Raw genomic sequence first — 21,721 nt, 5'->3', positions numbered from 1 at the left:
GAATGAGGGCCATTATTCTGTAGACAACGTAATCTGTGTTACATGTAACGATCTCATTCAGAGGGCATGATTTTCCTATTTCATCTGTCCAGATGAAACTTTTTTTCTCCATGTGTTTGCAACATTTGCACCTATTGCAGGGGAAGCAACCATAGACCAAGGAGTGGCAATGGAGTTCACTTCCTACTATTGACTTCCACCTTTTTGGAAGTTTTTAGTTTACTCAGATCCAAAGTGTCTTTAAGAGTATTGGCCTTTCTAAACACAATGTTTGGTCTTTTAGGGAGTGTTGGTCCAAAGATAGGATCTTCAAAATAATGTACCAATTGCAGTTAAGAATTCTTCTAATTTTCACATTTACTTTGTTATAGTGCGTGATGAAAGGTCTTCCTCTTTTGTAAGAGTCATTCTTCCCAGGCCGGTTGTTTTTTTAAGGAGTTTGGTTCTTTTAAGTTTGGCTGCATTAATTCTTGCTGCTTCTAGATGGTCTTCTCTGAAGCCTCTTTCAATGATTCTTTCCTTAATGTCTGCTGATTGTTGCCAATAAGATTCAATTTGGGTGCAGTTTTACATAACCCTCAAGAATTGGGCATAGGGAACATAGTCCTTCCATGCTGGGAGGCGGCAGCTATTTGATGGTATGAAGCTGTTTGCATCTCTGCTTTTGAAGTAAGTCTTGGTATTAATATCATCTAGTGTATCTTTTTCTAGGCTTACATCCAAATAATCGATGGTTGTTTCATGGTAATTGAATATAAACCTGTGGTTATGGGTATTGAGATGTATAGATTTGAGAAAATCTTTTATACTCGATTCCTCACCTTATCATTCAAAAATAAGATCTTCGATGTAATGACGGTAGACTTTAATGCTTTTGTTAAAAAAAGTTGAACTCTAGACAAATTCCTTTTGCCTGTTTTACATTAGGATATTTGCATATGGTGAGGCGAATTGAGTCCCCATCGCTTTGCCTAATGTTTGAATGAAACTAATAGAGTCTTTGATGTACAATCTATGTTGTTTTCAAAGGGCTGTAGTCTTAAATCTATGTAATAAAAAAGGTTGGCAGTGATCGATTCGATCGATATGATTGGCCTTCCGGGTGGATGTTCCTTGTTTTTGTGAATCTCTGGGATGTAGTAGATCAGAACTCAAGGATTTTTAATGTTCAAATAAAGGTATTCTTCTTTGAAATGTGGCCCTCTTTATTGGCTTTACTAAGTAAATTTATTAGTTATTCCTTAATAGATTCAGTAGAGTCATTGCTTATTTTCTTATAGGTACAACCATCCTCAATGATCCTATAGGCTTCTTTCAGATAGTCAGATTTATCCTGCTCCTCCTTTGTCAACTATGTTGATGTTAATTTCATCATCTTTTTTAAGTTGTTGTAGAGCATATTTCTCTGATGAGAACAAGTTGTTTTGAAACTTATTACATTGTTTGATTTGTCGGAATTCATCTTTAACAGTCTCATAGAAGTTGTTGCTAAATTTGCCCCTTGACTCGACTGGATAAAATATAGATGCCATACTGACCAATGGTGTTTTTCTCTGGTCATTTAATTATTTTGGTATGGGATTCTTAAAAAATAATAATAATGTTGTTTAAGTGTTAGGTTCTTTATGTATCTGTTCAAATTGATGAAAAGATAAAACATTTTCACGTGTGTGTCCGGGGTGAATTTTAGACCTTTATTTAATATTTATTTCTGTTCAACGGATAGCTCCTTCTTGGAAAGATTGACAATGCTGAATTTTGAATCTCCTATTGGTAGGGGTTACATCTTCTTTTTTTGGGATGATTTTCCTCCTCCTCTCTTTCCTCGTCTCTTACCTTCAAAGTTATTTTTCTTCCCTGTGGGGTGTTGCCCTGGTTGTGTTCCTTTCCTTTCCTGTAAATGAGAAGGAGCCATTTGTTTTTTTTAGTCTAAAAAATTAGGTTGTTGATACAGGGAAGGAGATCTCAAATCTTCATATCTATTTCTCTGGGTGAGTTTGCATCTCCCATGATATGGAGATCAATGTGAGGACACTTTTCTGTAATGGAATCAGGAGACTGGAGTGATGGTTTCCTTCTAACCCCCGTATTTTCTCTCTGCCTGAATGGTTGAACATAATGATGTTTGTTAACGAACACTTCATTTTCCACATATCTATGTCCATGCCATCTCTTTGGTTTATTAAACTTTCCTGTTTTTCTTCAATACTAGGCCAGTTGTGGACTCTGACATTGAGGTAATCAGATTTATCCCTCCCAAACTTCTTCTGTTTTCTAGTTATTATTTTGTTTTCTAAAGTATCCATACTGTATTGTACTGTAGATCTTCAGCATCTTTTTTTAAATTCTCACAGTTTTCAAATTTTAACTGAGGTTTCATCCTTCTTCAGGTTCTCATCTAATCTGAACAATTCTTTTTTATGTTCTGCAATGATCAGTTCTGTTAGTTTTGCTAACCAATCATCCAGCATTTTGTTCCAATTGCCGAGAAAATTCTCATCCTGAGAGTTAAACGTTGGGTTTTTTGATAACCTCAGGCCTCTTGGTATTCATCCAACTTCTAAATATTTTTCTAGAGTACAAATATCGGACTATCCCTTCAATTCCTTTGTTGCTAATCAATATTGTTTAAATGTGCAAAATATTCCTCATCAACATTTGTTTCCTCTGTAGGTAATTCACTCTCTAAAAATATAACTTTACACCTTTGTGTGCATTGGTGCGATCTTTAAATAAAGGCATATTGTTAGTAAAGTTAGGCAGCAGTTACAGATGACTAACAGAAAGAATAGATAGGGTGGCCATAACATCCTTTATCCTGCGCCACTGAGGATATAAAAAGATAGCTGCTATTCCACCAGAGCCCCATGTCAGAAGGGCTAAAAATAGATATGAAAAAGGTCTGTAGGAGAGCACTTGTTTGACACACCCCTTAAGAGTGGTCCAATTGATTTGTAGTAGGATGGGGTTGGTGTGTGTACTCTTTAGTTAAATGTATATTAAACTTGTTGACACTATTTATAAAAACATTGCACAATTTATTACAATAAAAGTAAATGTTTCACAAAATATTATTGCCATTCTATATATTAAGATCAGTACATGAGATTTCAACTTTTAGGTGTGTACAACTTGTTCTTCATAGGAGTAAAGACATTCACAGTGGTATTTTCACTCAGAAATTCATAAGTTACCCTACGCTTTTTGCACACGCTCAGACGCTCAAGGGGGCCAGTAGGACTGACGCTCCTAAGTGTAACTGTGTCTGCACAATAATCTAGGTGCAACAATTAAAATGCAAATATATCACAAATATCCCAATTAATTTTAATAAAAGATTAATTAAAAATCTTTATATGCTATACCGATAATTACCATTGAAACAAGCTACTCCCACTTTATACTAGAGGTGAAAATATGCTTAAGTAACTGATATATATCTACAGAGAGCGCATAAATTCCAATGCCACCATATACATATTAAAAAACAATTTATTAAACATAAAAAGGCTGAATAATTAATTTAGCGAGCTTAATATATTAATTACTTATTCATATGCATGGAAACATATATTTTGGAACTTATATGCTGATTTACATCCTCTGTGGGAATTCCTTCTAATATATCCCGGAAGAAGAGTGACCTTACTCGGGTAATAGGGAAGGACTTGTGGGAATACAAAGTACCACTTAGTTTGGTCAGAGTGGGTCCTCTCCTTGTAAGTCATAAGAGAATGAGAAGGAATCCCGGCTGGAAATTGTAATCTGTCTACCACTACATTAAGATGATGGAAAAAAGTGGCCTTTCCCTTAACAAAGATGGAGGGCGATGAATTGACTACAATGATCTGCCTACATGTGATATGATGGACCAAATAAAACCTGTCTAATACTTTGATTGGGATTATGTGTTGTATATCCCGTTTGTGATATATGTTACTTTTGAGGATTTTACTAAGGATACAGGACACAGAGGAGATCGTTACGGCCGGGATGGCATTTCCGGTCAAGTAATGAAACGCACGCCGGGGCACTTCCTGTCGGCGCTGGAACGCAAAGCGCATCATTTCCGGTAGTACAAGCCGGGAAGTTTTGGCGCGTCTTTGAAACACAGGTGATAGCCATGATAATTTGGCACAAGGGTACAAATAGGTATCCAGGCTCAGTACCTCTATCCAAAACTTGAAAAAGGTCAGAGTTGATTGACCGAAACGCGTTGCATTTGTATAGAGGATCTACTGGACAACAGAGCGGTACCATTTCTGGAAGGACTAATGTGCTGATTCATGCTCCATGCGGTGGTGCCGGGCTATTTCAACTCTGGACCCAAACTGCTTAGTTTAAGCTAACCCACCGCAGGGCCATTAGATGGTGAGAGATCTATTGTTTACTCATTTGCACACTTTGTCACTTTAAACCAGTTACTGCCTCCAAGTCCATTCATTGTTTTATTAATACTTTTTAACTTATTTTATAACCTGTACATTTACTGTATGTTTATGTTGGTGAGTTTGTTCAAATAAATGCATTTCATCCTGTAAAAAAACATATGGTTGTATTCCATTGGTCCCTCATTAATTTAAGGGATTCATCTTACTGCACTTTTCTCCTGTATTTGAATATGCATGGAACACCCAAAAAAAGCAATACAATATATGGCAATACTCTATTGATGCAGATTATTTCTATAGCAGTCCTTATTTCCACAACTCTTCCACAGCTTATGTTTCCATTGTTGTGGCTAAATAGAATAATGTCCACTGCAGTGTAACTTAAGATTTATATATGCCATTTGAGTGGATAGAGTGTTGTTTTGTATCTATGGACCTCTATATTGTATCTAGAAACCGTTATTGTATCCAAGTCCAATTCAAATAGTAAACTGTGTGCCGCTTGTATAAAACTCAGCAACGGCTGATACAGAACTCTTATATACCAAACTTAGTGTATTCCTGTCTGTGAGTTCGGTGCAATTAATATATCTCACCACGCCGTGACCAGTGATGGAATTAATGAGCTCTGGAGAAGGCAGTGCCCGGCAACGGCTGCACGCCGCTGGTTGTTCCCTTGCTGGAGTCGCCTACTTTCCGGAGTGTGTAGGTCTTCTCACTCTGGCCTCAGTTCTGTATTTCTGGTTAGAGGGAGAGGGTACGGCACACGGCTGCGGCAGCACGCCGCTCAGCTCCTCCTTGTCAGCGCTGTTAGTAAGCTTCTCACCGTGATAGTGATTTGGTGGAGCTCTGGCAGGATAATAGATACAGCCGTCCTGAGTATGTAGGTGTTCCCAAGCCAAATTGCAGATGTCCTTAACGCGTTTCTCTGTTATAACATTAGAACGGTTTCATCAGAAGGTATACATCTGTTCTTCACACTCTGATATTTAAACACACTATCCTCCAATCCTGTGCTTACACTCATTATAGCGTGCAGGTGTGCTGCAGGTGTTATATGCACAGATAATCTTATATACCAAACAATATTCAGTATAGCAATATATTATAGGAACCATGTCCCTTATAAATATCTCAATACATTATACTCCACACATTATAGTGATTAATATAAATTTTAAAAATTAACTAAAAAACATTCACATAAATGGCAACACGTAGGTCTGTATACTAGAGAGCAACATGAGAGATAAATGGATATGAGACACTTTTCTTATTTGTGGCTGCTATAGCCAAGTGGTTAGAGCTGCTACCTAGCAGTCCCCAGGCCTGGGTTCTATACCCACCTCTCACCACTTTCAATTTAAATAATTTATTTTGTTTTTAAATTATTTTCATTGTTTATATTTATATTTTTACTCTTGTATTTGGTTATTCTCTCCTCCATTTCTCTCTCAGTTCGCCATCCAATCCATATCTATAACACAATATTTCTTTAAGCCTAATCAGAATAAACCACTTCTATCTCATGTATGGCTGACCCCTGCCCTCCCCCCCTCCCTCTCCCCTCCACACACACCCCTCCCTAGCCCCTTAGTCCATATGTATAGAAGATTTAGATAATCCTTGTTAATACAGTCTAATTAGAGCCTTAACATACTCGTAATGGTGGACACAGCCAACTCCATATAACCCCAACACATAATAAACTCTCCCAAATGTTAAGCACACTTGTAGCTCCAGCACTCATTATTTATATAATATATCAATAAATAAAAATTCCATTTTCTTTATATTGCATGTAGTAATTAACTACCCATGCTTGTGGTGTAAAAGACATTGTTCTAACTAATACTTTACACACAGCTCTATTACCTGATAGTAAACTAATCTAACCCTTTAAAAAAGGACCAGATAGACCAAATATGACTCCAAAAAAGAGAAGGATATTAATAAAAGGACCGCCAGCTACTAATGATACATTCCAAAACTATTTGGTTTCATGTTATTTAATTTATAATCTCATATATTATTCATTTCTATATTCTAACTAAGGCCCAATGGAGATAGAGAGCCCAAAGAAAAAACCAAAAGGCCTCTCTTTTGCTAAGTCTGTTATATCTATCCCCTCCCCTCGCTGTAATGGCTATATGTTCAATCCCTTGTATCACTAAGCCATCTAAGCTCCCATTGTGTCTAGTCTTAATATCTGCTGATAAGCTGTGTGTTCTTAAGCCCTTTATACTATTCCGTCTATGCGCTAAAAACCTGATATTGAGTTTTCTGGTGGTACGTCCAATATATATTAAACCCCACATCTACAGGTGATTAAATAAATTACATATGTGGAGTTACTGTCAATATGACTCTTAATCTCCAACTCAGTATTATAAGTAGTGGAACGAAAATGTGTACTATTATGCATTATATGTTTACATGTCATACATTTTGGACAACCACACCTGAAGCAACCCTTTTTCACGGGAATGGCACCAAGCCATGTTTTCTCAATTTTCATAACAGGAGAAGAACTCACATACTGACTAAGGGTAAGATAACTCTGTATATTTTTTTTTTTTTTTAAACAATCTGTGGTACCTCTTTTAAGAGAGGTGCTAACAGTTTGTCTGCCTTCAAAATAAACATATTCTTTCTTATTAGATGCTTGATTTCTCTTGAGCTAGAATTAAATTTAGTTATAAATCTAAATTGAGTTTTTTCCTTGGAGAGGGTGGGACTGATCTTCTTAGTGGTAAGCAATGCTTTTCTATCTGCTTTTCTAGCTTGTTCACTTGCTTCCTTCAAGATTTTCTCAGGGTAATCTTGTTCTAGGAGTGCGAGGGTAAGATCACAAGCTTGTCGATCACATTCCGCAATATCTGTGCAGTTCCGTCTATGTCTCATATACTGGCTTCTTGGTACATAAACTAAATAAAAAAATAGAAACATTTGAACAGCAACTGATATCTACAAAAAAATCAAAAATTAATTAGGGATAACCAGGACTACAAAAGAAATGAAGTTAGGTCCTATAATAGAAGATTCAGAATAAATAATGGACAGGAAAACCCCAATGAGTATTCTCAAGGGAGATATGGTCCCATGTATAATAAAAACAAGCATAATGGGAATAATTATATGGAAAGGGGATAGAGAGACAAGAACAAGTAAAACAGTATAGTCCAAGAAACCCCATGAGAACAAGAGGTCCGCAAACCAATTTTACCAGCACATGTTCTAATGTAGAGTATAATCAGAAAGGAGTCAGACCAAAAAATAAAGATTTGACATCTAATATAAATAAGGAAGCATCAAGTTCCATCTCTGGTTCCTCTTTTTTAGAGTAGGATCTATATCCAATTTGGAAGAATCAGAACAGATTCTCAGCTTTGAGTCAAGACTCCCCAAAGAGAAAAAGCCTAGAAGGAGAGGATGCAGAGGAGGAAGAAAAAAGCACCAGCAAAAGTGCAAGAAGAGATTAAGAAATAGGGGGCTGTTTAATCTTTCCTCCAAAACCCTTGGCGAGAGTGAAAAAGCAGTTATCGCTAAGGGGTTGAAATATGCCCCCACACAGGGGCTGAACCTGTTTGAGCTCTTCATTGAGCTTAACAGATTCACAAGGGATCTGTGTAGGCAAAGATATTAAGAACAAGGAAGATTTATTCCCTATCCTTTTGGATAGGACAGATCAAACAGCCCTTAATGCACTTTTAGAACTAGAACAGGAAAACGATAAGACAGTCAAACTTTTTGACATAGAACAGACAGAGAAAGGGGTTTAGAAAACAATCAGAATTTTATCCAATGCAGTATAAGAGTGGAATGATTGAAACATTCTACACTCTAACTTTGGATGGCTTAAGAGAGATCTGTGCAAAGAAAAAGATACAAAGGGATAACCTACATAAAAATGAGAGGAAAGCTTTAAAAAAACTTATGAAAGATGACACCATTATAATCAAAAATGCAGATAAGGGAGGGGGGACAGTTGTACAGGATAAAGATGATTATGAAAAAGAGGCATATAGGCAGCTTGAAAATAAAAAGTTTTACTCCAAATTAGCATATAATCCTACTTCCAGGTTTATCTGTGAATATAGGAGGCTTCTGGATGAAGCAATGGGCAATAGGGCGGTGTCCAGACAGGAATTTCATTATTTATTTGAACCACACTCTGTAATACCCATTTATTATCATTTGCCCAAAATACACAAGTCCCTCACCATACCTCCCAGGCATCCCATTATTTTTGGTATAGGGTCCCTAACCACAAATTTATCATCGTTTATTAATTTGTTTTTACAGCCACATGTGGTCTCACTCATATCATATATTAGAGTTTCTATGCACTTTTTGGAACTATTGTCCACTGTGATATGGCAAGAAAACTATATTTTCATCACATGTGACGTAGAGTCACTCTAAACAAATATTCCTCACAAGGAAGGAGTGTAGGCTGTTGAAAGCTTTCTTCTTTCCGATGATCTGAGTGAGGCCAGACGTAAATTTGTTTTAGACGCCATCACATTCACTTTGACTCACAATTATTTTACTTTTAATGTACAATTTTATTTACAGACACATGGTACTGCCATGGGCACCAGGTTCGCCCCTAGTTTTGTATATTTGTACATGGGCAGATTTGAGAATACACTGATCTGGCCGTGTGCCAATGGGGCGGGCTTGGTGCTCTATGGCAGATACATAGATTACATGTTTTTTTATTTGGGAAGGGGATTCAAGCTCAGCCAAGGAATTTGTAGAATACTTGAATCCGAATCACTTTGGGTTAAAGCTCACTAGCACCATTCACGACACTAGAGTTTCCTTTCTGGACATGGCCCTAGAAGTAAAGAATGGTAGTTTAAATACATTCTCTTTTAAGAAGGAAGTAGATTGTAATACATTTTTACATTATTCAAGCTGCCACTATCAGCCATGGCTTCGAAATATACCAAGAAGCCAGTATATGAGACATAGACGGAACTGCACAGATATTGTGGAATATGATCGACAAGCTTGTGATCTTACCCTTGCACTCCTAGAACAAGATTTCCCTGAGAAAATCTTGAAGGAAGCAAGTGAACAAGCTAGAAAAGCAGACAGAAAAGCATTGCTTACCACTAAGAAGATCAGTCCCACCCTCTCCAAGGAAAAAACTCAATTTAGATTTATAACTAAATTTAATTCTAGCTCAAGAGAAATCAAGCATCTAATAAGAAAGAATTTGTTTATTTTGAAAGCAGACAAACTGTTAGCACCTCTCTTAGAAGAGGTACCACAGATTGTTTAAAAAAAAAGCTAGAAATTTACAGAGTTATCTTACCCCTAGTCATTATGTGAGTTCTTCTCCTGTTATGAAAATTGAGAAAACATGGCTTGGTGCCATTCCCATGAAAAAGGGTTGCTTCAGGTGTGGTTGTCCAAAATGTATGACATTTAAACATATAATGCATAATAGTACACATTTTCGTTCCACTACTTATAATACTGAGTTGGAGATTAAGAGTCATATTGACAGTAACTCCACATATGTAATTTATTTAATCACCTGTAGATGTGGGGTTCAATATATCGGATGTACCACCAGAAAACTCAATATCAGGTTTTTAGCGCATAGACGGAATAGTATAAAGGGTTTAAGAACACACAGCTTATCAGCACATATTAAGACTAGACTCAATGGGAGCTTAGATGGCTTAGTGATACAAGGGATTGAACATATACCCATTACAGCAAGAGGAGGGGATAGATATAACAGACTTAGCAAAAGAGAGGCCTTTTGGATTTTTTCTTTGGGCTCTCTATCTCCGTTGGGCCTTTATGAGAATATAGAAATGAACAATATATGAGATTATAAATTAAATAACATGAAACCAAATAGTTTTGGAATGTATCATTAGTAGCTGGTGGTCCTTTTATTAATATCCTTCTCTTTTTTGGAGTCATATTTGGTCTATCAGGTCCTTTTTTAAAGGGATAGATTAGTTTACTATCAGGTAATAGAGCTGCGTGTAAAGTATTAGTTAGAACAAAGTCTTTTACACCACAAGCATGGGTAGTTAACTACTACATACAATATAAAGAAAATTGAATTTTTATTTATTTATATATTATATAAATAATGAGTGCTGGAGCTACAAGTGTGCTTAACATTTGGCAGAGTTTATTATGTGTTGGGGTTATATGGAGTTGGCTGTGTCCACCATTACGAGTATGTTAAGGCTCTAATTAGACTGTATTAACAAGGATTATCTAAATCTTCTATACATATGGACTAATGGGCTAGGGAGGGGTGTGTGTGGAGGGGAGGGGGGAGGGGGGGAGGGCAGGGGTCAGCCACACATGAGATAGAAGTGGTTTATTCTGATTAGGGTTAAAGAAATATTGGTGTTTATAGATATGGATTGGATGGCGAACTGAGAGAGAAATGGAGGAGAGAATAACCAAATACAAGAGTAAAAATATAAATATAAACAATGAAAATAATTTAAAAACAAAATAAAAACAAAATAAATTATTTAAATTGAAAGTGGTGAGAGGTGGGTATAGAACCCAGGCCTGGGGACTGCTAGGTAGCAGCTCTAACCACTTGGATAAAGCAGCCACAAATAATGAAAGGTGTCTCATATCCATTTATCTCTGATGTTGCTCTCTAGTATACAGACCAACATGTTGCCATTTATGTGAATGTTTTTTAGTTAATTTTTAAAATTTATATTAATCACTATAATATGTGGAGTATAATGTATTGAGATATTTATAAGGGACATGGTTCCTATAATATATTGCTATACTGAATATTGTTTGGAATATAAGATTATCTGTGCATATAACACCTGCAGCACACCTGCACGCTATAATGAGTGTAAGCACAGGATTGGAGGATAGTGTGTTTAAATATCAGAGTGTGAAGAACAGATGTTTACCTTCTGATGAAACCGTTCTAATGTTATAACAGAGAAACGCGTTAAGGACATCTGCAATTTGGCTTGGGAACACCTACAAACTCAGGACGGCTGTATCTATTATCCAGCCAGAGCTCCACCAAATCACTATCACGGTGAGAAGCTTACTAACAGTGCTGACAAGGAGGAGCTGAGCGGCGTGCTGCCGCAGCCGGGTGCTGCTCCCTCTCCCTCTAACCAGAAATATAGAACTGAGGCCAGAGTGAGAAGACCCACACACTCCGGAAAGTAGGCGACTCCAGCAAGGGAACACCCAGCGGCGTACAGCCACAGCCGGGCACTGCCTTCTCCGGAGCTCATTAATTCCATCACTGGTCACGGTGTGGTGAGATATATTAATTGCACCTAACTCACAGGCAGGAATACACTAAGTGTGGTATATAAGGGTTCTGTATCAGCCGTTGCTGAGTTTTATACAAGCGGCACACAGTTTACTATTTGAACTGGTCTTGGATACAATAACGATTTCTAGATACAATATAGAGGTCCATAGATACAAAACAACACTCTATCCACTCAAGTGGCATATATAAATCTTAAGTAACACTGCAGTGGACATTATTCTATTTAGCCACAACAATGGAAACATAAGCTGTGGAAGAGTTGTGGAAATAAGGACTGCTATAGAAATAATCTGGATCAACAGAGTATTGCCATATATCGTATTGCTTTTTTTGGGTGTTTTCATGCATATGAATAAGTAATTAGTATATTAAGCTCGCTAAATTAATTATTCAGCCTTTTTATGTGTAATAAATTGTTTTTTAATATGTATATGGTGGCATTGGAATTTAAGCGCTCTCTGTAGATATATATCAGTTACCCTATGCGTTTCATCTCCTCGGAGTCTTCTTCAGGGGTATATCTATAAAAGTAAACAACATATTTCCCAATATATAACAATATAAATCCTTATGTGTACACAACAAAACAGATTAAAATACAGAGTATCAAAGAAATTTCTTTAAAAAATATTTTTTCTGGAATCCAACATTTACTTTAAGTATTTATTTTTGGAGAGAACAAACACATGAATACATGAAGAAAGCAGAATGTGATGTGATGCAATAGGGAACTATTATTCATACACTCAGTGGGACATTAATTGTAAATTACATTACATTAATTAGTAAATTAATTCCATACCTCTATCTTTTCTTAATCATGAGTTTCCAATGTATCAAATCATTGTTTTTTTGTGGGATTTAGGCTGATAAAATGTTTTCATTGGATGCCCTCTGTTCTAGTTTTTTAAGTAACAGGTTGCAACCCTAATTAATAAGAAAATTAGGCACTTAATGGCATATGCTTAAAGGGCATACATCTTTATCTATCCATGAAGTGGATCATTACATTCCTTTAAAGCTTCTTATACAATGTATGATTAATTACTTTTGTGTGGTAATTCAGGAAAAAAAAAGAGAGAGAGGGTTCCTAGATCTTGACCATCAGTATCCACCTATGGTGTGGTTAGAACACTCGTTTGAAGCGTTCTGAAGACACAACAAATGACAACAATGTAAAGATAAGTTAGTTTTAGGAAAAAACAGCAGATATATATTAAATATTAAACAATAAAGTAAGGGGAAACATTAATTTAATATTAATGTGGAAACCAATCAACAGGAAGTGATGTAATCAGTCAGGATGATAAATAGGCCGCTCAGGAGAACAGTGAATCACTTTCACGTTGATTCCTGACTGCACAGAGTAGATTGTTGTTACTATCAGCTACCAGTAAATATGTTACAAACAATATTGTATATAATTAAGTATCATTCTAGCAAGAATGACACTATATATTAAACAATGTATAATTTATTTAAATATGTGCAGCTCTAGAAGTGTTAACTACTGAGCATCTTTAATGAGCACTTTATAACCAGTAAGTCATCATTTTATTACTTCAATTGCATCTTGAATACATAGAAATTCATTAAATGACTAACCTATAAATTAATTAATGCCATTCAGATCTAGGAGTCCTAGTGATCTCAAATTGGTTCTTTAAAACTGCACCATTTTATACATTAAGGATTGTTTAACCATTATTTAAGTATCATTATTATACTGTAGTTTATTGATAATTTATAGTTTTGTGAATAATAACTTGCATTATTGATTAAATAGGTGGAGCTACATGCTCTTAGAGGCATCTGATTTAAATATCTAAAACTATTAATGAGCACTATCTAATCAGTAAGTGACCTTTGTTATGCACAGTGCCGTAACTAGGTGTATGCGAATGGGGCATTGCACACAGCACAGTTGGGCTGTGGGCGCACCATCTGCACACACTGATTGCTTCTCACCAGCTGCAGCGCTGCCCGCTGTAGTGTAGTGTAATATTAGTAGCGCTGCACCCGGCACCTTCCCTGCCGGAGGCAGCGCTGCTAATATACATTACACTACAGCGGGCAGCGCTGCTGATATACATTACACTACAGCGGCGCAGCGCTGGGCTGTCTGTGTAGACTCTCTCCCCACGATCAGTCCCCCTCTGCTCAGTCCACCCCCTCCTCCTGCTCTTCTCTCAGCACTGCGTACATACACTTCCGGGAACGTCATAATGAGATGACTCTTCTCATAGACGGCTGCTGCTGCTGGTGGTGCTGCCTTCGGTTCACACAAGTGAAGTCTCTCTCTCCTCTCCTCCCTCCCCTCATCCCTCGTGCAGACTCAGTGGTTAGTTACCATGACATGTAGGTGCTGCACATACATTAATCTAATGTGTTTGTGTATATCTATATATCTATATAGATATAGATATATATATATATATCTAAATATATAAATATCTATATATAGATATATATATTTCTCTGACGTCCTAGTGGATGCTGGGACTTCCGTAAGGACCATGGGGAATAGCGGCTCCGCAGGAGACTGGGCACAAAAGTAAAAGCTTTAGACTAGCTGGTGTGCACTGGCTCCTCCCCCTATGACCCTCCTCCAAGCCTCAGTTAGATTTTTGTGCCCGAACGAGAAGGGTGCATGCTAGGTGGCTCTCCTGAGCTGCTTAGAAGTAAAAGTTTAAATAGGTTTTTTATTTTCAGTGAGTCCTGCTGGCAACAGGCTCACTGCATCGTGGGACTAAGGGGAGAAGAAGCGAACTCACCTGCGTGCAGAGTGGATTGGGCTTCTTGGCTACTGGACATTAGCTCCAGAGGGACGATCACAGGTTCAGCCTGGATGGGTCCCGGAGCCGCGCCGCCGGCCCCCTTACAGAGCCAGAAGAGCGAAGAGGTCCGGAGAAATCAGCGGCAGAAGACGTTCCTGTCTTCAGATAAGGTAGCGCACAGCACTGCAGCTGTGCGCCATTGCTCTCAGCACACTTCACACTCCGGTCACTGAGGGTGCAGGGCGCTGGGGGGGAGCGCCCTGAGACGCAATAGAACAATATAAAAACCTTATATGGCTAAAGAAATGCATCACATATAGCTCCTGGGCTATATGGATGCATTTAACCCCTGCCAGTTTTCCTGAAAAAAGCGGGAGAAAAGGCCGCCGTGAAGGGGGCGGAGCCTTTCTCCTCAGCACACAAGCGCCATTTTCTTTCACAGCTCCGCTGGAAGGACGGCTCCCTGACTCTCCCCTGCAGTCCTGCTACAAGAATCAGGGTAAAACAAGAGAGGGGGGGCACTATTGGCAGCTAATATAAAACAGCAGCTATAAAGAGAGTAACACTTACATAAGGTTATCCCTGTATATATATATAGCGCTCTGGTGTGTGCTGGCAAACTCTCCCTCTGTCTCCCCAAAGGGCTCGTGGGGTCCTGTCCTCTTTCAGAGCATTCCCTGTGTGTGTGCTGGGTGTCGGTACGATTGTGTCGACATGTATGAGGAGGAAAATGATGTGGAAGCAGAGCAATTGCCTGTGTTAGTGATGTCACCCCCTAGGGAGTCGACACCTGACTGGATGGTCGTATTTAAAGAATTACGTGACAGTGTCAGCACTTTGCAAAAAACTGTTGATGACATGAGACAGCCGGCAAATCAATTAGTGCCTGTTCAGGCGTCTCAGACACCGTCGGGGGCGCTAAAACGCCCGTTACCTCAGATGGTCGACACAGACCCAGACACGGATACTGAATCCAGTGTCGACGGTGAGGAGACAAACGTAATGTCCAGTAGGGCCACACGTTACATGATCACGGCAATGAAGGAGGCATTGAATATTTCTGACACTACAAGTACCACAAAAATGGGTATTATGTGGGGTGTGAAAAAACTACCAGTAGTTTTTCCTGAATCAGATGAATTAAATGAGGTGTGTGATAAAGCGTGGTTTTCCCCCGATAAAAAACTGCTGATTTCTAATAAATTATTGGCACTATACCCTTTCCCGCCAGAGGTTAGGGCACGTTGGGAAACACCTCCTAGGGTAGATAAGGCGCTCACACGCTTATCAAAACAAGTGGCGTTACCGTCTCCCGATACGGCCGCCCTTAAGGAACCAGCTGATAGAAGGCTGGAAAATATCCTAAGAGGTATATACACACATACTGGTGTTATACTGCGACCAGCAATCGCCTCAGCCTGGATGTGCAGTGCTGGAGTGGCTTGGTCGGATTCCCTGACTGAAAATATTGATACCCTGGATAGGGACAGTATATTATTAACTATAGAGCATTTAAAGGATGCATTACTATATATGCGAGATGCACAGAGGGATATTTGCACCCTGGCATCTAGAGTGAGTGCGATGTCCATTTCTGCCAGAAGAGCGTATGGACGCGACAGTGGTCAGGTGATGCGGATTCCAAACGACATATGGAAGTATTGCCATATAAAGGGGAGGAGTTATTTGGGGTCGGTCTATCGGACCTGGTGGCCACAGCAACGGCTGGAAAATCCACCTTTTTACCCCAGGTCACCTCTCAGCAGAAAAAGACACCGTCTTTTCAAACTCAGTCCTTTCGTTCCCATAAGGGCAAGCGGGCAAAAGGCCACTCATTTCTGCCCCGGGGCAGAGGAAGGGGAAAAAAACTGCACCAGGCAGCCTCTTCCCAGGAGCAGAAGCCCTCCCCCGCTTCTGCCAAGTCTTCAGCATGACGCTGGGGCTCTACAAGCGGACTCAGGCACGGTGGGGGGCCGTCTCAAGAATTTCAGCGCGCAGTGGGCTCACTCGCAAGTGGACCCCTGGATCCTGCAGGTAGTATCACAGGGGTACAAATTGGAATTCGAGACGTCTCCCCCTCGCCGGTTCCTGAAGTCTGCTCTACCAACGTCTCCCTCCGACAGGGAGGCGGTAGTGGAAGCTATTCACAAGCTGTATTCCCAGCAGGTGAAAATCAAGGTACCCCTCCTACAACAGGGAAAGGGGTATTATTCCACGCTGTTTGTGGTACCGAAGCCGGACGGCTCGGTAAGACCAATTTTAAATCTAAAATCCTTGAACACTTACATAAAAAGGTTCAAATTCAAGATGGAGTCACTCAGAGCAGTGATAGCGAACCTGGAAGAAGGGGACTATATGGTATCTCTAGACATCAAAGATGCTTATCTCCATGTCCCAATCTACCCTTCTCACCAAGGGTACCTCAGGTTTGTGGTACAAAACTGTCATTATCAGTTTCAGACGCTGCCGTTTGGATTGTCCACGGCACCACGGGTCTTTACCAAGGTAATGGCCGAAATGATGATTCTTCTTCGAAGAAAAGGCGTCTTAATTATCCCTTACTTGGACGATCTCCTGATAAGGGCAAGGTCCAGGGAACAGTTAGAGGTCGGAGTAGCACTATCTCAGGTAGTGCTACGTCAGCACGGGTGGATCCTAAATATCCCAAAATCACAGCTGATTCCAACAACACATCTACTGTTCCTGGGGATGATTCTGGACACAGTCCAGAAAAAGGTGTTTCTCCCGGAGGAGAAGGCCAGTGAGTTATCCGAGCTAGTCAGGAAACTCCTAAAACCAGGCCAAGTGTCAGTGCATCAATGCACGAGAGTCCTGGGAAAAATGGTGGCTTCTTACGAAGCGATTCCATTCGGAAGATTCCATGCAAGAACTTTTCAGTGGGATCTGCTGGACAAATGGTCCGGATCGCATCTTCAGATGCATCAGCGGATAACCCTATCTCCAAGGACAAGGGTGTCTCTCCTGTGGTGGTTACAGAGTGCTCATCTTCTAGAGGGCTGCAGATTCGGCATTCAGGATTGGATGCTGGTGACCACCGATGCCAGCCTGAGAGGCTGGGGAGCAGTCACACAGGGAAGAAATTTCCAGGGCTTGTGGTCAAGCATGGAAACGTCTCTTCACATAAATATCCTGGAACTAAGGGCCATTTACAATGCCCTAAGTCAAGCAAGGCCTCTGCTTCAGGGTCAGTCGGTATTGATCCAATCGGACAACATCACGGCAGTCGCCCACGTCAACAGACAGGGCGGCACAAGAAGCAGGAGGGCAATGGCAGAAGCTGCAAGGATTCTTCGCTGGGCGGAAAATCATGTGGTGGCACTGTCAGCAGTGTTCATTCCGGGAGTGGACAACTGGGAAGCAGACTTCCTCAGCAGACACGACCTCCACCCGGGGGAGTGGGGACTTCACCCAGAAGTCTTTCAAGTGATTGTAAACCGTTGGGAAAAACCAAAGGTGGACATGATGGCGTCCCGTCTCAACAAAAAACTGGACAGATATTGCGCCAGGTCAAGGGACCCTCAGGCAATAGCGGTGGACGCTCTGGTAACACCGTGGGTGTACCAGTCGGTGTATGTGTTCCCTCCTCTGCCTCTCATTCCAAAAGTACTGAGAATCATAAGAAGGAGAGGAGTGAAGACTATACTCGTGGCTCCGGATTGGCCAAGAAGAACTTGGTACCCGGAACTGCAAGAGATGCTCACGGAGGACCCGTGGCCTCTACCTCTAAGAAAGGACCTGCTCCAGCAGGGACCTTGTCTGTTCCAAGACTTACCGCGGCTGCGTTTGACAGCATGGCGGTTGAACGCCGGATCCTGATGGAAAAAGGCATTCCAGATGAAGTCATCCCTACCCTGATCAAAGCCAGGGAGGATGTAACCGCGAAACATTATCACCGCATTTGGCGAAATATGTTGCCTGGTGTGAGGCTAAGAAGGCCCCCACAGAGGAATTTCAACTGGGTCGTTTCCTGCATTTCCTGCAAGCAGGACTGTCTATGGGCCTAAAATTAGGATCCATTAAGGTTCAAATTTCGGCCCTGTCGATCTTCTTCCAGAAAGAACTGGCTTCATTGCCTGAAGTTCAGACGTTTGTCAAGGGGGTACTGCATATACAGCCTCCTTTTGTGCCACCAGTGGCACCTTGGGATCTCAATGTAGTTTTAGGGTTCCTAAAATCACATTGGTTTGAACCACTCACCACTGTGGAATTAAAATATCTCACATGGAAGGTGGTCATGCTGTTAGCTCTGGCGTCAGCCAGGCGTGTCTCAGAATTGGCGGCTTTGTCATATAAAAGCCCTTACCTAATTTTTCATTCAGACAGGGCAGAATTGAGGACTCGTCCTCAATTTCTCCCTAAGGTGGTTTCAGCGTTTCACATGAACCAACCTATTGTGGTGCCTGCAGCTACTAGGGACTTGGAGGACTCCAAGTTGTTTGATGTAGTCAGGGCCCTGAAAATATATGTTTCCAGGATGGCTGGAGTCAGAAAATCTGACTCGCTGTTTATCCTGTATGCACCCAACAAGCTGGGTGCTCCTGCTTCTAAGCAGACGATTGCTCGTTGGATTTGTAGTACAATTCAGCTTGCACATTCTGTGGCAGGACTGCCACAGCCAAAATCTGTTAAAGCCCATTCCACAAGGAAAGTGGGCTCATCTTGGGCGGCTGCCCGAGGGGTCTCGGCTTTACAACTTTGCCGAGCAGCTACTTGGTCAGGGGCAAACACGTTTGCAAAATTTTACAAATTCGATACCATGGCTGAGGAGGACCTGGAGTTCTCTCATTCGGTGCTGCAGAGTCATCCGCACTCTCCCGCCCGTTTGGGAGCTTTGGTATAATCCCCATGGTCCTTACGGAAGTCCCAGCATCCACTAGGACGTCAGAGAAAATAAGAATTTACTTACCGATAATTCTATTTCTCATAGTCCGTAGTGGATGCTGGGCGCCCATCCCAAGTGCGGATTGTCTGCAATACTTGTATATAGTTATTGTTACAAAAAAATCGGGTTGTTTATTGTTGTGAGCCATCTTTTCAGAGGCTCCTACGTTTATCATACTGTTAACTGGGTTCAGATCACAGGTTGTACAGTGTGATTGGTGTGGCTGGTATGAGTCTTACCCGGGATTCAAAATCCTTCCTTATTATGTACGCTCGTCCGGGCACAGTATCCTAACTGAGGCTTGGAGGAGGGTCATAGGGGGAGGAGCCAGTGCACACCAGCTAGTCTAAAGCTTTTACTTTTGTGCCCAGTCTCCTGCGGAGCCGCTATTCCCCATGGTCCTTACGGAAGTCCCAGCATCCACTACGGACTATGAGAAATAGAATTATCGGTAAGTAAATTCTTATTTTATATATATATATATATATATCTATATCTATATATATATATATATATATATGGAGTACTACTGTCTGTGACTCGGATGCTGCCATGCTGTGTAATGTGGCTGACGGACGCTACCGTGCTGTGTAATGTGGCCGATGGACGCTACCGTGCTGTGTAATGTGGCCGACAGATGCTGACATGCTGTGTAATGTGACTGACGGACGTCACAGCGCTGTGTAATGTGGCCGACGGACGCTGACCAGCTGTGTAATGTGACTGAAGGACGTTACAGCGCTGTGTAATGTGAATGACCGAAGCTATCGCACTGTGTATTGCGACTAATGGATGCCACCACTCTGCGTAACGTGACTAATGGACACTACCATGCTGCATAACGTGACTAATGGACGCTACCATGTGGTGTAATGTGACTAATGGGCGCTACCGTGCAGAGTGATGTGAGTAACAGATGCTACTGTGCAGTGTAGTGTGAGTAACGGGCGCTACCATGCGGAGTTATGTGACTAATGGATGCTCCATGAAGCCACACCCCTATTTTTTTGATGCCCGTAACTAGCGTTGTGTGATTGATGGGGTGGGGGTGGGGGTAAAATTAATTTCAAAACATGGCAAGGGGGGGGGGGGGGCGCCGATGCTGTTTCTTGCACACAGCGCTAAAATGTCTAGTTACAGCACTGGTTATGCATACATACTTTCTGCAGTGGGGTCCACTGGTATTCCACAGGGAATAACATCGGGGTGTAGAGTTGGATCTTGATCCGAAGCACCAACAGGCTAAAGCTTTGACTGTTCCCAGGCTGCACTGCATCACCTCCTCTATATCCCCACCTCCAGGCACTGGAGCTCAGTTTGCAAGTTGGTGCCAGGCAGCTAACAGGGAGGGCAGCCCTGACAAGAGCTATTCTGACAAGAAAGAAGACTTTAAGGACTGCAGGATAGGCACTTGGTGCTATATGTCATGCTGCCATATCGTGCTGCGGCTCCTTCACCTCCCCCAGCGGTGCTATATACTCCTGCGCCCTGGTTGCCGGGTACTTACAGCGGAGATGCTCTGGTCTCATCAGGCACACATACTGCCACAGCTCTCTTGGTTTGCATGGCCGCATGATAGGGAGGAGGTAAGAGGATCCCCTAGGTGGGATCCGCCGAAATCGCAATCCGGTCACAGTCTCCGGAGACAGACCGCGCCGCTGGCATGGACACTGTGGGCGTGCAGGGACCCCACTATACCCACCGGGGCAACGAGCACAGGTTGGATTTATTAAAATCTGTTTAGTACCCATATTACCCGGTGATGAAGTCCAGCAGTGGGGATAAGGCTCTGACCTGTAGTCCCTCCCCCAGCCCCAGCAGATGTTCCCGCCCTGGAGCTGCATCTCTCTCCCTCACTCCCTGTCAGTGCTTGGGCGCCATTACACAGAGCTGCGCAGATTCTGGGACTGCTGGGCACTGTCTCCTCTGTAAAGGCGACTGCCTCATCAGCGCTGTGCATTTTCAGGACACTTAAGTATTTTACATATTGTTTAGAAAGTGTTACTTAAGAACAAGTGCATAACTATAGGATATTTAGTACAAGTATCCTATGATATACATCCAGTATTTACTGTGCATTGTTATATCTGTATACATACATAGCTTTACTTAGTATTGCTAGCCCAGTGCAGTTTTATTGTTGTTTGTAATAATTTCTGCATTGTACATGTGACTGTGTGTGCCAATAGCTGCTGTGTGGTTCCTATTCTATGTATCTCATGTATCTCACACATATTGCTATCTCTGTATTCTGTACCCTGATGGGGGCTAAGTGCATCAGGGTCCTATATACTGTATACAGTGTTTCACAGGATATACTGTTTGGTATTTTTCTCTG

This window comes from Pseudophryne corroboree, chromosome 10, assembly GCF_028390025.1.
Source record: "Pseudophryne corroboree isolate aPseCor3 chromosome 10, aPseCor3.hap2, whole genome shotgun sequence".
Taxonomy (NCBI): Eukaryota; Metazoa; Chordata; class Amphibia; order Anura; family Myobatrachidae; genus Pseudophryne; species Pseudophryne corroboree.
This window is presented reverse-complemented; position numbering follows the sequence as displayed.